Source organism: Delphinapterus leucas, chromosome 1 (assembly GCF_059928025.1).
Source record: "Delphinapterus leucas isolate spDelLeu-1000000601 "Yukka" chromosome 1, BTC_Dleu_Yukka2, whole genome shotgun sequence".
In the NCBI taxonomy this organism is placed as follows: Eukaryota; Metazoa; Chordata; class Mammalia; order Artiodactyla; family Monodontidae; genus Delphinapterus; species Delphinapterus leucas.
The window spans coordinates 110,219,248-110,231,624 of NC_143129.1; positions in this window are offsets into that span (position 1 = coordinate 110,219,248).

Genomic DNA, 12,377 nt, shown 5'->3' on the forward strand with positions numbered 1-12,377 from the left:
AGGGGGGAAATTTCACAGAACATCAACACCAGACAAGGCTACTCTGTGACCATGATTGATGAAGACAAAAAAAAAAAAAAAAAAGATCACTGTAATCATGCCTGGATATAGACTAAACATAAACATTGTCCAAGCCACAAAAATGAGCAAACATTTCCTTATCCTGGATAATATGACTGAACTGCTGCTCCTGTACTAATTATTCAGTCATTCTAGATAGTACTAATTAAAATACACAATTATAGAATTACTCCTGCCTTCCTACAGCTTCCCATCCAGAGTAAAGTCCCTCTTCCTTGAACCCTTCCCTAAATCACATAACACAAACCCAAGTTGCTAACACCCTCTTACTGAGATGTCACATGGTTCTCCATGGTTTGCATTCTCACAGAAGCAAGTAATAAACCTAACTCGTTCAATTACAGTTGTGTTCCTAGCCGGTCTTTTGCTGGAGGGCATTGACAATAATCAAGTCCAAGATGCCTGTTAGATATCTAAGTGATAATGTCAAGTAAACAGATGAATATACTGGTCTGGAATGGATTCTGGGCTGGAGACATAAATTTGGTAGTTATGAGTTTATACATGAAACTTAAAACTTTGGGACTAGATGAGATTATCTAATCAAAGACTGTAGATAGAGAACTGGGCTAGGGGAATCTCCAACATTTCAAAGTTGGGCAGAGGAGGAAGATGGACCAGCAAGAGAATGAGAAGGAATAACCTGTGAGGTAAGAAGGTGATGTCATAGTAATCAAGAGGAGAATGTTTTACAATTGAACAGGAGTGGTCAACGATAGTAAATGCTACATGGAAGTCAAGTATCAAGGACAGAAGTGACAACGGATTTGGCAACATGGCAATCATTAGTCTCTGGCAAGAGTAGTTTCAGAGGTATAGTGAGACAGAAAGACTGAAGTGTATGAAGAACAAAAGGTGTACAAGTAGGACAAGTCTTAAGGTTTTGTTTCTTTGGTTGGTTGGTTTCTGGGTTTGTTTGTTTTTTGTTTTCTTTTTGTTTTTTTGGAGGGGGAAGATCAGAGAAATAGGATGGTGGCTATAGTTGGTCAAATAGAGCAAGGGAAGTTTTTTGTTGTTGATGTTGTGTTGGCAGATAAATGCTTGTATTTTTGTGGGAATGATGTAATGCAGAAAGAAATATTTGATGCTAGATAAAAAGGGAATACCTACAGGAATGAAATTATAGAGGAGGATGAAGGAATGGATCCAAAGCATAAGGAGGGGGGATGTACCTTTGAAAAGAACCCAGATTCCCAACATTTTAACAGGAGGGAAAGACAGAAGATTTAATTCAGATGCAATGGTTTGTGTTTGGGTGGGAGAATAAGATAGCTCCTACCTGATCACATCAATTTTCTGAATAAAATATGAGATGAGGTCTTCAGCAAGAAGGGGATATTAAAGGTTGGAGGAGTGAGAAGGTCAGAGGTATCTTCTGAGAGTGAGGAGGTGAAGTGTAGAAAGATTGTGACATTGCCAGCGGGGTTGAATGCCCATTTTCTATTTGTGTCATAAATTTAAAGTGAGTCCAGACAGCATAGTGTTATGTTTATTTCTCAAGTAAACTTCAGTCAAGAGAATGCAGATGTGGAAAGGAATAGCTGGATTTAACTAAGGATGGACATCACACAGAGAGGGGCAAGTAAGGATATTTACAAGGAAGTAATTGTAATGATGCACCACGGAATCTCTGGGAGGCGAAGAGGAAAGATTTTAGGAAGGCGATAGATAATGATATATATATAGATTGATGGACTGTTGAATCAATAGATAGGTAGATAAGAAGTGCTGGGAACAATGAATTGGAACTCTCTCTATAATGTAAGGATTGGTTATAATGGAGATATAAGGTTGAGTTAGAAGAATGGAAGTAGTAGATGGTTCACAGAGTGGTGAAAACTGGGATTTCAGAGATAAGAGCATTCCACAGGGTAGTTAAATTTGCTGGAGGAAAAGTTGTGTTTTGGTGTGAAAAGACCAAATTATCCTGATTGAAAATATCCTGATTCCCATGCTCAGGCTCAGTTATTTTGCCTATTCCAATTTCTCCCCAGGCAGTAAGTAGTATCCCCTCCTCTGGGCTCCATTAGTACTTTCTGCTTGCAGCCATTTCAGCACATAGGCACAGGAAAGAAATACAGAACCTCATCCCCACCCCATACCTCCTGGATCAGAATCTACAGTCCAGTGTTCTAGAACACTGGTTCTCAACCTTGCCTACACATTAGAATCACCTAAGAAGCTGTTAAAAATGCCGAAGCCCAGACCAGTTACATAAGAATTTCTGGGGGTGGGATCCAAACATCAGATTCTCTTAAAACTCCCCATTCGACTCCCATGTGCAACAGGGGTGAACAATCTTATTAGTGGGGTTCAAAGTACTTGGGCACCAGGCGATCTGTGTTTAGATTCTAAGTGATTATAGACAGCTAATATGGGGAAAACCAGGTGCCCACCAAGTAGAGACTTAATTTGAGTTGAGTACAGTCTCTCACTCTGGGAAGAGTGTGGAGTTCCTGGCTAGTTGTACAGTCAACGCAGAATAAGTTCCCAGCACAACTTTCAAATAATTCTGTTCATCTCTTCTCTCTTCGTGGAGGTACCTACTAATGGAAAAAAGAAAAAGAAAGAACCGCCTAGTGTATAAAAAGGAAAAGTTATGAGAAGGCTTATCCTCTCCCCACTTATTTATTTTATCTTCACTATTAAGCTGAGAAGCTGAGGCACTCTCTTAGAAAGTCCTCAAAGATAGACAACTTAGCAATTACAAGTGACCCTCGAACAACACAGGTTTGAACTGTGTGGGTTCACTTATATGATGATTATTTCAATAAATATGTACTGCAGTACTATAGGGTCTGAAGTGGCTGAATCCATGGATGTAGAATCATGATTATGTAGGAACCATGGGTATAGAGGGCTGACTGTAAAAAATTTTGGACTGCATAGAGGGTTAGCACCCCTAATCCTGTGTTTTTTATAAAGGTCGTTCAAGGTACATAACTTTTGAATATGAACAAAAATTGTCTCTTAGGGCAATTGCTGTAGACTGAATGTTTATGCCTCCCCCTGCTCCCCCCGCCCCAGCCACTTCACACGTTGATACTGAACCCTAATCCCCAAAGTGTTGGTATGAGGATGTGGGGCCTTTGGGAGGTGATTAGATGATGAGGGTGGAGCTTCATGAATGGGATTAGGGCTCTTATATAGGAGACCCCAGAGAGCTACCTCACCTATTCTGCCAGGTGGGGACATAGCAATAGTAATAGACATAAATAGTTCCTGTCTATGAACCAGGAAGCGTGTTCTCACCAGATATTCATTCTGTCTAAATCTTGATCTAGGACTTTCCAAGCCTCCAGAGCTGTGAGAAATAAATGTTTGTTGTTTAAGCCACCTAATCTATGATTTTTGTTACAGCAGACTGGACTAAGAAATAGTCAGGTAAATGAAATAAACCCACATGTTATAAAATAAAATCCTAGATTTTCATGGTAAAATATACATAGGACGAAACACTTAGAGTTTCATGGGGAAAATGTGTATTTCAAAAATAAAATTATAGGGAATTCCCTGGTTAGGATTTTGCGTGCTTTCACTGTGGAGGGTGCAGTTTCAATCCCTGGTTGAGGAACTAAGATCCTGCAAGCCATGTGGCATGGCCAAAAAATAAATAAATAAAAATAAAATAAAATTATAAATTATTTAAAAGTCAAAGAGCTGTCCATGAGTCAATTCTGAAACTGCAGAACAGCAAGGAATTTTGAAATACACAAAGTTCCACTAATGAACTGAAGTTTAGTTTCTCAATTAGTAATTCAGAAGAGAAAAATAACTGCTTTGCAGAATTGTTATATACAGATTAAGTAAAATATTTAAAGCTCCTGGTAGGAAGCAACCTAAGTGTCCATCGACAGATGAATGGATAAAGATGTGGCACATATATACAATGGAATATTACTCAGCCATAAAAAGAAACGAGAGTTATTTGTAGTGAGGTGGATGGACCTAGAGTCTGTCATACAGAGTGAAGTAAGTCAGAAAGAGAAAAACAAATACTGTATGCTAACACATATATATGGAATCTAAAAAAACAAAAAAAGGTTCTGTAGAACCTAGGCACAGGACAGGAATAAAGACGCAGACGTAGAGAATGGACTTGAGGACACGGGGAGGGGGAAGGGTAAGCTGGGACGAAGTGAGAGAGTGGCATGGACACATATACACTACCAAATGTAAAATAGATAGCTAGTGGGAAGCAGCCGCATAGCACAGGGAGATCAGCTCGGTGATTTGTGACCACCTAGAGGGGTGGGATAGGGACGGTGGGAGGGAGACGCAAGAGGGAGGAGCTATGGGGATATACGTATATGTATAGCTGATTCACTTTGTTATAAAGCAGAAACTAACACACCATTGTAAAGCAATTATACTCCAATAAAGATGTTAAAAAAATAAAAATAAAGCTCCTGGTGGAGCTCATAGAAGATACCTAACATTTTAATTTATGTATTTATTCAGTAAATAATACCTCCTCACATTTCGTGTGCCTAGCAGTAGAATAGGTCCTGTCATACGGAGATAACTAAGAAGAGGACTATTCCCTCAAGTAGTTTGAAGTCTATCTAGGGGTTGAAGTGGACAGTTTCCATACTCATCCTTCACCAACTCAGCTTTAAGCACCTTTTTCTCAGGGAAGCCTCACCAACTGAATAGGTTAGTTCTTCAAATGCACGCTTCCACAGCATCTTGTACTCATTCTTTTACCACATTGTGCTATAATTGCTTGTTAATGTCAATCTTCCTCATTCGCCTTGTTATCTCTGTTACGATATGGATGAGGCTTGTCTTGAACATGCATGCACTCTGAAGCTGGACTGCCAGGGGGAGCAAGGGTAAGTTACTTAACTTCTCTGGGATTCAGTTGCTTCATTTACACAATGGTAAGAGTATCTACTTCAAAGAGTTGTTACTCAGGTCAATGAATTAGTACATGTATATCATTTAGAACAGTGCCTGGCACAGTGTGAACTCTATGTGAGTGTTAGCCAGGATGACAATAATGGTGATGAAATTCTCTAGCACAGTACTTGACATGTGTTACATAGGTCAGTAAATATTTGTCGAATGTTACTGAATTTGTCAAATAAATGAATGAGTAGAATGGAATAAGTGCATAGAAGAAGGAGTTATTAATTCTGAATGAGAAAACTTTTTCCAGGGGCGTTGATGTCCAAGCTGGGTTTTGAAAATTTGATAGAAATTCCCCAGTGATGGGGGAAGGAAGAGGCATTCTCTTAGGCTTTCTAAGAGGACTGTTCAGGGAACTATAAGTTGCTTGGTATTATTTCAGCACAAATAGAGAAAGATTGGTAGCAGAAAAGCTAGAGAGTAAACAGGAACCTCATCATGAAGCTTCTTGTGTGCTATTCTCAAAATGAGGGCGGTAGAGAGCTAGTAAAGGATATTAACTGCAGGAGAAAGAGAGAAAAACACAAGTTTTATTAAGATCGCCTAGGAGAGAGTGTAGGAGGAAGTAGCTATAAGCAAGGTGCCCTTTTCAATAAGTGTTTAGAGAGAGAGCGAACAAGAGTGAAAACTAGAAATAGATGATCTGTAATGGTCTCTTTATGGAAAAGTTTCAAAAGGAGTTTATTCCTACATGATGCTTTATGCTGCATACAAGGTCTTTCTATTTTGTTTGTGCTTATTTCTCCTTGAGAGATGTTGAAAGGAGAGACACATCTAGTTTGTTTATAAACTAAAAAGGTTACAAGAAAGCAAAAGTAACAACCCTGTTCTCATCATTGCTGATGTGACCACAAGAATGTTATTTCTAGTGTTGCCAAATGTGGTCTCCTTTGCAGGAGAAAACAGCTGAAGCAACAATAACCAGGTCAGTGATTCTAATGAGTGGATGTAGGAACAAATTAGCCAGTGAAGAAGACCTCCCTTCTGCTGATGTAACCATTTTTGAGGGAGGTGGATTAGTGAGCAGTGGGGCCCTGTGCGGAGTAGGGGCTAGAGAGGGGACAGCCTGAACCCTGGGCACAGGAGGAACTTCCTATGTGTATCCTGCTTGTCTGGGTGATGATTGAGACTGGGTTCTACCTTTTCTTGCCTCCCCCTGAAGATGAGTGTCAGTTGCAATTGAAGTCACAGTCCAGGAAAGGTCACTAACATGGCACTTGCCTCCAGACACATCTCTCCTGTGAGAAAACACCTAAAACAAGAGACTACACTGCTCTGGGGTCCATGGTGGGAGAATATAAACAAACAGAACAGATATTCCCTGTATACAGGTGCTGGCTCACAAAAAGAGGCTGACAGCTGTTGGCACTACTTTCTTTTTGGCTTGCTGCCTCTCGAATAAATAGGCCTATTTGTTTTTAAAAACCTGGTGGATAGTTGAGAGAGAATTGGGATAAGTGGTTCCCACCCCACCCCTGTTCTCAGGGCCGAGCTCCAGTTGAGGTAGGTGGATAATGTTTAAGCTTAGTCTTAAATTGGAATAGTGAGAGAAATGGACATTTATAGGTAAAAGAACACAGTAGTGACATTGAGGGACATAAATTCTAGCAACCGAACTAGGGGCCTTCCCTCTCATCCAGGCATCCTGAATGGAAATTAGGAAAGTTCAATAGCAGTGCAATAAGGGAAAACTTCCAAGAATTCCCTTTCAATCCCGTTTGATGTATGTTTGAATTATTGGTATAATGAGAAGAAGAGAAAAGGATATATTGAATGGGTACTGTCACAGGCATTCAGTCGGGCCCTGTAGTAAGATCTTTATATGTGCTATCTCATTAATTCTTTAATTATTGAAACTATTTTATGGCCTAGGAAAATGAGCTTTAGAAAAGACTAAGTAAATTGCTGACGACTACCAGCCAGTAAGTGGCAGAACTGGAATCTGAATACAGGACTCTTTGATTACAAAGGTCTTGGTTTATATTAGACCCCAGCTATATTTAAAACAAAAATTTTTTTAAACAAAAATACACATAACCTTACCCATCTTAACCATTTTTAAGCATGCAGTTCAGTGGTATTAAGTCCACTCATATTGTTGTGTGACATCAGCACCAGCCATCTCCAGAACTCTTTTTTACCTTGCAAAGCAGAGACTCTATATCCGTGAAACAATAACTCCCCATTCCCTGCTTCCCTCAGCCCCTGGCAGCCACCATTCTACTTTCTATCTCTATGAATTTGACTACTCTATGTACCACCTAAAAGAGGAATCATACAGTATTTGTCTTTTTGTGCCTGAGTTATTTCACTAAGCAGAATGTCTTTAAGGTTCATCCATGTTGTAGCATATGTCAGAATTTCCTTCCTTTTGTGGATTAATAATATTCCCCTGTGTACATATACCACATTTTGATTATCCATTAATCGATCAGTGGACACAAGTTTCTTCCACATTTTAGGTATTATGAATAATGCTGCTATAAACTTGGGTGTACAAATATCTTTTCAAAACCTTGTTTTCATTTCTTTGGGGTATATACCAGAAGAGGAATTGCTGGCTCATATGGTAATTCTATTTTTAATTTTTTGAGTTTTCTGTACAGTTTTCCACAGCAGCTGTACCATTTTACAGTCCCATCAACAGTGCATAAAGGGATCTAATTTCTCCACACCCTTGCCAGCACTTCTTATTTTCTGGTTTTTTGTTTTGTTTTAGATAGGAGCCATACTAATGGGTGTGAGGTTGTATTTCATTGTAGTTCTGATTTACATTTCCCCAGTGATTAGTGATGTTGAGCATCTTTTCAAGTGCTCCTTGGTCATTTGTATATCCTATTTGAAGAAATGACTATTCAAGTTCTTCACCCTTTTTGAACTGCATTTTGTTTTTGTTGAATTTTAGGAGTTCTCTACATATTCTGGATATTAATCCCTTATCACATATATGATTTGCCAATATTTTCTCCTGTTCTGTGGGTTGTCTTTTTACTCCATTGATAATGTCTTTTGATACACAAATGATTTTCACTTTTATGAAATTCAATTTGTCTATTTTTTTTTCTTCTGTTGCCTGTGCTTTTGGTGTCATATTCAAGAAATTTCCAAATCTAACTATTGCCCTTTGTTTCCTTCTAAGAGATATATAGTTTTTGCTCTTATGTTTAGGTCTTTGATCCATTTTGAGTTAATGTTTGTATATGGTGTTAGGTAAAAGTCCAACTTCACTTGTTTGCATGTGGATATCCAGTTTTTCCAGTATACCTCAGTTATATTTTCAAAAATGTTTTGTTTAACATAGATAGCAAATAAGTGCCTCAGGCTAAGTTAAATTTGTAATTCAGTATGAAAATACAGTATAAGTAATTGCATGCTCCATTATTGGAAAGAAGATACTGTTTTGTAGCATAGTTTGAAGAGAGACACATCTCTCAGGATTAGGAAAAAATAAAAAAAAGAGGAAGAATCCAACCTATTTAGTATAATATTTATCTATCTTTTTGTTTTGTATACTTGTTCATCTATCCATCTATGTGGTACATGTGGGTAGTTGTAATTCAGTTCCAAAATTGAAAACATGAAGAATGGAAAGATCTGTAAGAAATAACTGGCGATCTACCAAGGGAGAAAAAGTATTCATAAGATGAAATAAACATGCTATACTTGAAGGTGATTGAAGCATACAAAGGAAACAACCTATTTTCCCCCCTAAAACATACAGATTTCAAACACTTTGGAATAAATCCTGTTATTATCACTAAAATTCAGAGAGACTCATAGAACCAAATTCATATTTTTAAAGTTCAAATGCAAACTTATGAAAGTTGAGATTTTCTTTACATTCACTGGGCTCCAATATAATGTAAAATACTGTCAGGACAGGGAGGTCAAGGAGCAAGTACTGTGATGTGTTGAGCCTCATCTCCTGGGACTAAATCTTGCTAGCATCTTATACCACTCCAAAATGAGCTGACAATTTTCACTTCAGCCATTAATGGGAAAAATATTCACTACAGTGAAGTCACAATTGTTTGACTTCCATTTTCTTGTTATCTTTAAAGAAGATGATTTAAGGTTTTGAAAAATCACTAGAATTTCCAAGTTCAGGGCCTTTGTCTTGGCGCCCTTTTGCTAGAAAAGAAATATGCTTGAGGAAAATTTTTAAATGATATATCAGTTTTGTATGAAACTTTTAATACTCCTGTTTTTTTTTTTTTGAATGGCACAGCCATTTGCTTTTTTTTTTTGGCTGCTTTGGGTCTTCGTTGCTGTGCACAGGCGTTCTCTAGTTGTGGTGAACAGGGCCTGCTCTTTGTTGCAGTGCGTGGGCTTCTCTTTGCAGTGGCTTCTCTTGTTGTGGAGCATGGGCTTTAGGCACGCAGGCTTCAGTAGTTGCAGCACGTGGGTTCAGTAGTTGTGGCACGCGGGTTCTAGAGCACAGGCTCAGTAGCTGTGGTGCCCGGGCTTAGTTGCTCCGTGGCATGCGGTATCTTCCCGGACCAGGGCTTGAACCCGTGTCCCCTGCATTGGCAGGTTGATTCTTAATCACTGTGCCACCAGGGAAGTCCCTCCTGTATGTTTTTAAATTACAGAAGAAAATTATAATTAGTCAGCTTTTATTTAAAATACTTAAAGAGGTGAATGTTCATTATTTTTAAGACAGTTAATCAAGATATAGTTTAATACAGCAACGTTAGTTGGGGTTCAGTCCTAGTGATTTTTCAGATTTAGAACAACCGTCTTCTCTATTTTAGGTTTTAAATACCAAATTTTATCCCAAAGAAGAATTTTACAGTAAGGTTGTAAATCCTTGCCCCTCCCCCAAAATACTAAAATAGAATTTAAAATGGAGACACAGGCATGGTTTACTCTGAAGCTTTAAGCACAATGATAAACTGTAACTCTCATAAGTTTGATATTGGAGCATCAGTGATCTGTGGGCCAAATCTAGTTTGCTGCCTGTTTTCGTACACACGGCAAGCTAAAATGAATTTACATTTTTAAATTATTGAAAACACTTTTTTTTAAAAGAATACTATCTTGTGACACATGAAAATTACATGAAAACCAAATTTCAATGCCATAAATAAAGCTGTATTGGGACACAGCCATGCTCATTTGTTTATGTAATGTCTATGGCTGTTTTTGTCCTACAATGGCAGAGTTGAATAGGTGCCACAGAGACATGTGGCCCACAAAGTCTAAAATATTTTATGGAAAAAGTTTGTCAGCTTTTAGAGCCTCACAAAAGCAGCTTGCACTTTAGCATGAACATACGAATTAAACAAATGCCATCAAGGAGTGCAGAAGAAATTTTTACCATACAGTAAATCAGCTACTTAATACAGAGAAAGAGAGGATACAAATGCACCAGTATTTGTTGACTACAACAGTTAAGAATTGAGACTAGTACTTTCTAATGGTAGTTTCTTTTTCTTGATAGGAGAGCCCCAATTCACCCTCTCTGTGTGAAAAAAATACAGAAGGCAGAGTGGAGGAAATATGGCACAAATCCATATCCTGAAGTCTTTAACAGTGTGACTCTGGATGGACAATGACTTTGGTCTTTAATTTTTTTTTAATATTCTTTTTAAGACTCTTGATAACCAAGTGACATTATTTTTTTAAAAAAATAATTAGTTAATTAATTTTTGGCTGAGTTGGGTCTTCATTGCTGCTCGTGGGCTTTCTCTAGTTGCAGCGAGTGGGGGCTGCTCTTCGTTTGCTGTGCGCGGGCTTCTCACTGAGTGGCTTCTCTTGTGGAGCATGCGCTCTAGGCACGTGAGCTTCAGTAGTTGTGGCTTGCGGGCTCTAGAGCACAGGCTCAGTAGTTGTGGCGCATGGGCTTAGCTGCTCCGCCGCATGTGGGATCTTCCAGACCCAGGGCTCGAACCACCCGTGTCCCCTGCACTGGCAGGCGGATTCTTAACCACTGCGCTACCAGGGAAGTCCCTGGTATTTAATTTTGATATGAAGAGGGAGAAGGCAGCAAATACTCAGTGCCTCTTTGAAGCGAAGGCAAAGATCCACTGAGCCTTTCCTTCTTGCATTTGTATATCTGGTAATGGGTTATGGTAAAGCCAGTAAAATTACTTCAGTGTTCTCAAGAGCAATGATTCTAATCCTTCTTAACAGTTTAAGTCACACTTATGTTGTTACTCATACATTCTAATACAGGCTTTCTCCCTATCCACATGAAAAGGATTGAGTAGCACATGTGTCTTAAAATTTGGAGCAAATTATAAGCTACATCATAAACTTTCTTGGAGAATTTTTATGGCGCCTGTATAGAAACCTGCAAGTTCCTCAGAAAGGGTAACTCTGATCTCAGAATATGTTAGAGGGACCTAAAGAGGGTCCCTTGCCTACTAGTCATCCTTGAAGGTAGTGAGTTATTGGCTTTAAGAAGGTATAGCTACTGTCTCTTGAAGCCATCACATAGCTAAGAAAGTGGCAGAGGGTGGCAACCAAAATATAAAAGAGAAGGGAAAATAGAGGCCCAGAAATGAAAATGATTGGTGCCTTCTTTCATGTGACACACACATGAAGCATAACAACAGTCTTACCAAAAATGATTAAAATAAAAAAAATATATATTCTAGTTTTAGATCCTATAAGACAAACAATTGATTATATAAATACTCATCTTCTATATTGCAAGAAATCACATCTCCTTGATTTATGCTCAGCTCCAGTACGTCAATAATTCTGGTCAGATGAATCACATCTGGAACTTGTCAAAGCAAGTTAACTTTACAAGGTAGTTCCTTGTAGCAAGACCCCTTCCAAGAAGCAAGGCCAGTGCATTCTTTCCACACATTTCCACTGCAGCTTACCCATGGATAGTCATCATGAATATTAAAAATGAAGGATGAGTTCCCTAAACTTTACACTTTGCTTGAACAAAGTGAACACTTCATTGTAAAATTGGTTTAACAGCCAGCATCCCAAATTTTCCTGTCTTTTTTCTTATTTTTTTTTTAGTTAATCTTGAGTAGGCAGTTATAGAAACTAATGTATTCATGGAATGAATATGCCCACTTCTCTCTTCCATGCTCTTTTGTGGTTATCAGTTTACATTTTCTCTTTTTCAATATGAAATTAGGGAGTCCTATGAAAGAAATTAAGAGAGGAACTAACCACTCTTCTTAAGGCACCTGAAAAGCGTTGGATTCTGTTAGAACCCAGGATTTTTGCACTAAACAGCTTAGTCCCAACACTGACAATAATAACTCTTCAAATATTCCAGACATTAATTTACAGGAAAATAACAATTGCTAAAACCAAGACATGTAAGATGGTGTCTTTGTGTGGGTTCCCCTTAAGGCCAGTAACATTTATTAAACTGTGTTATTCCAGGGAGCAGGTATAACAGGCAGGAAGGT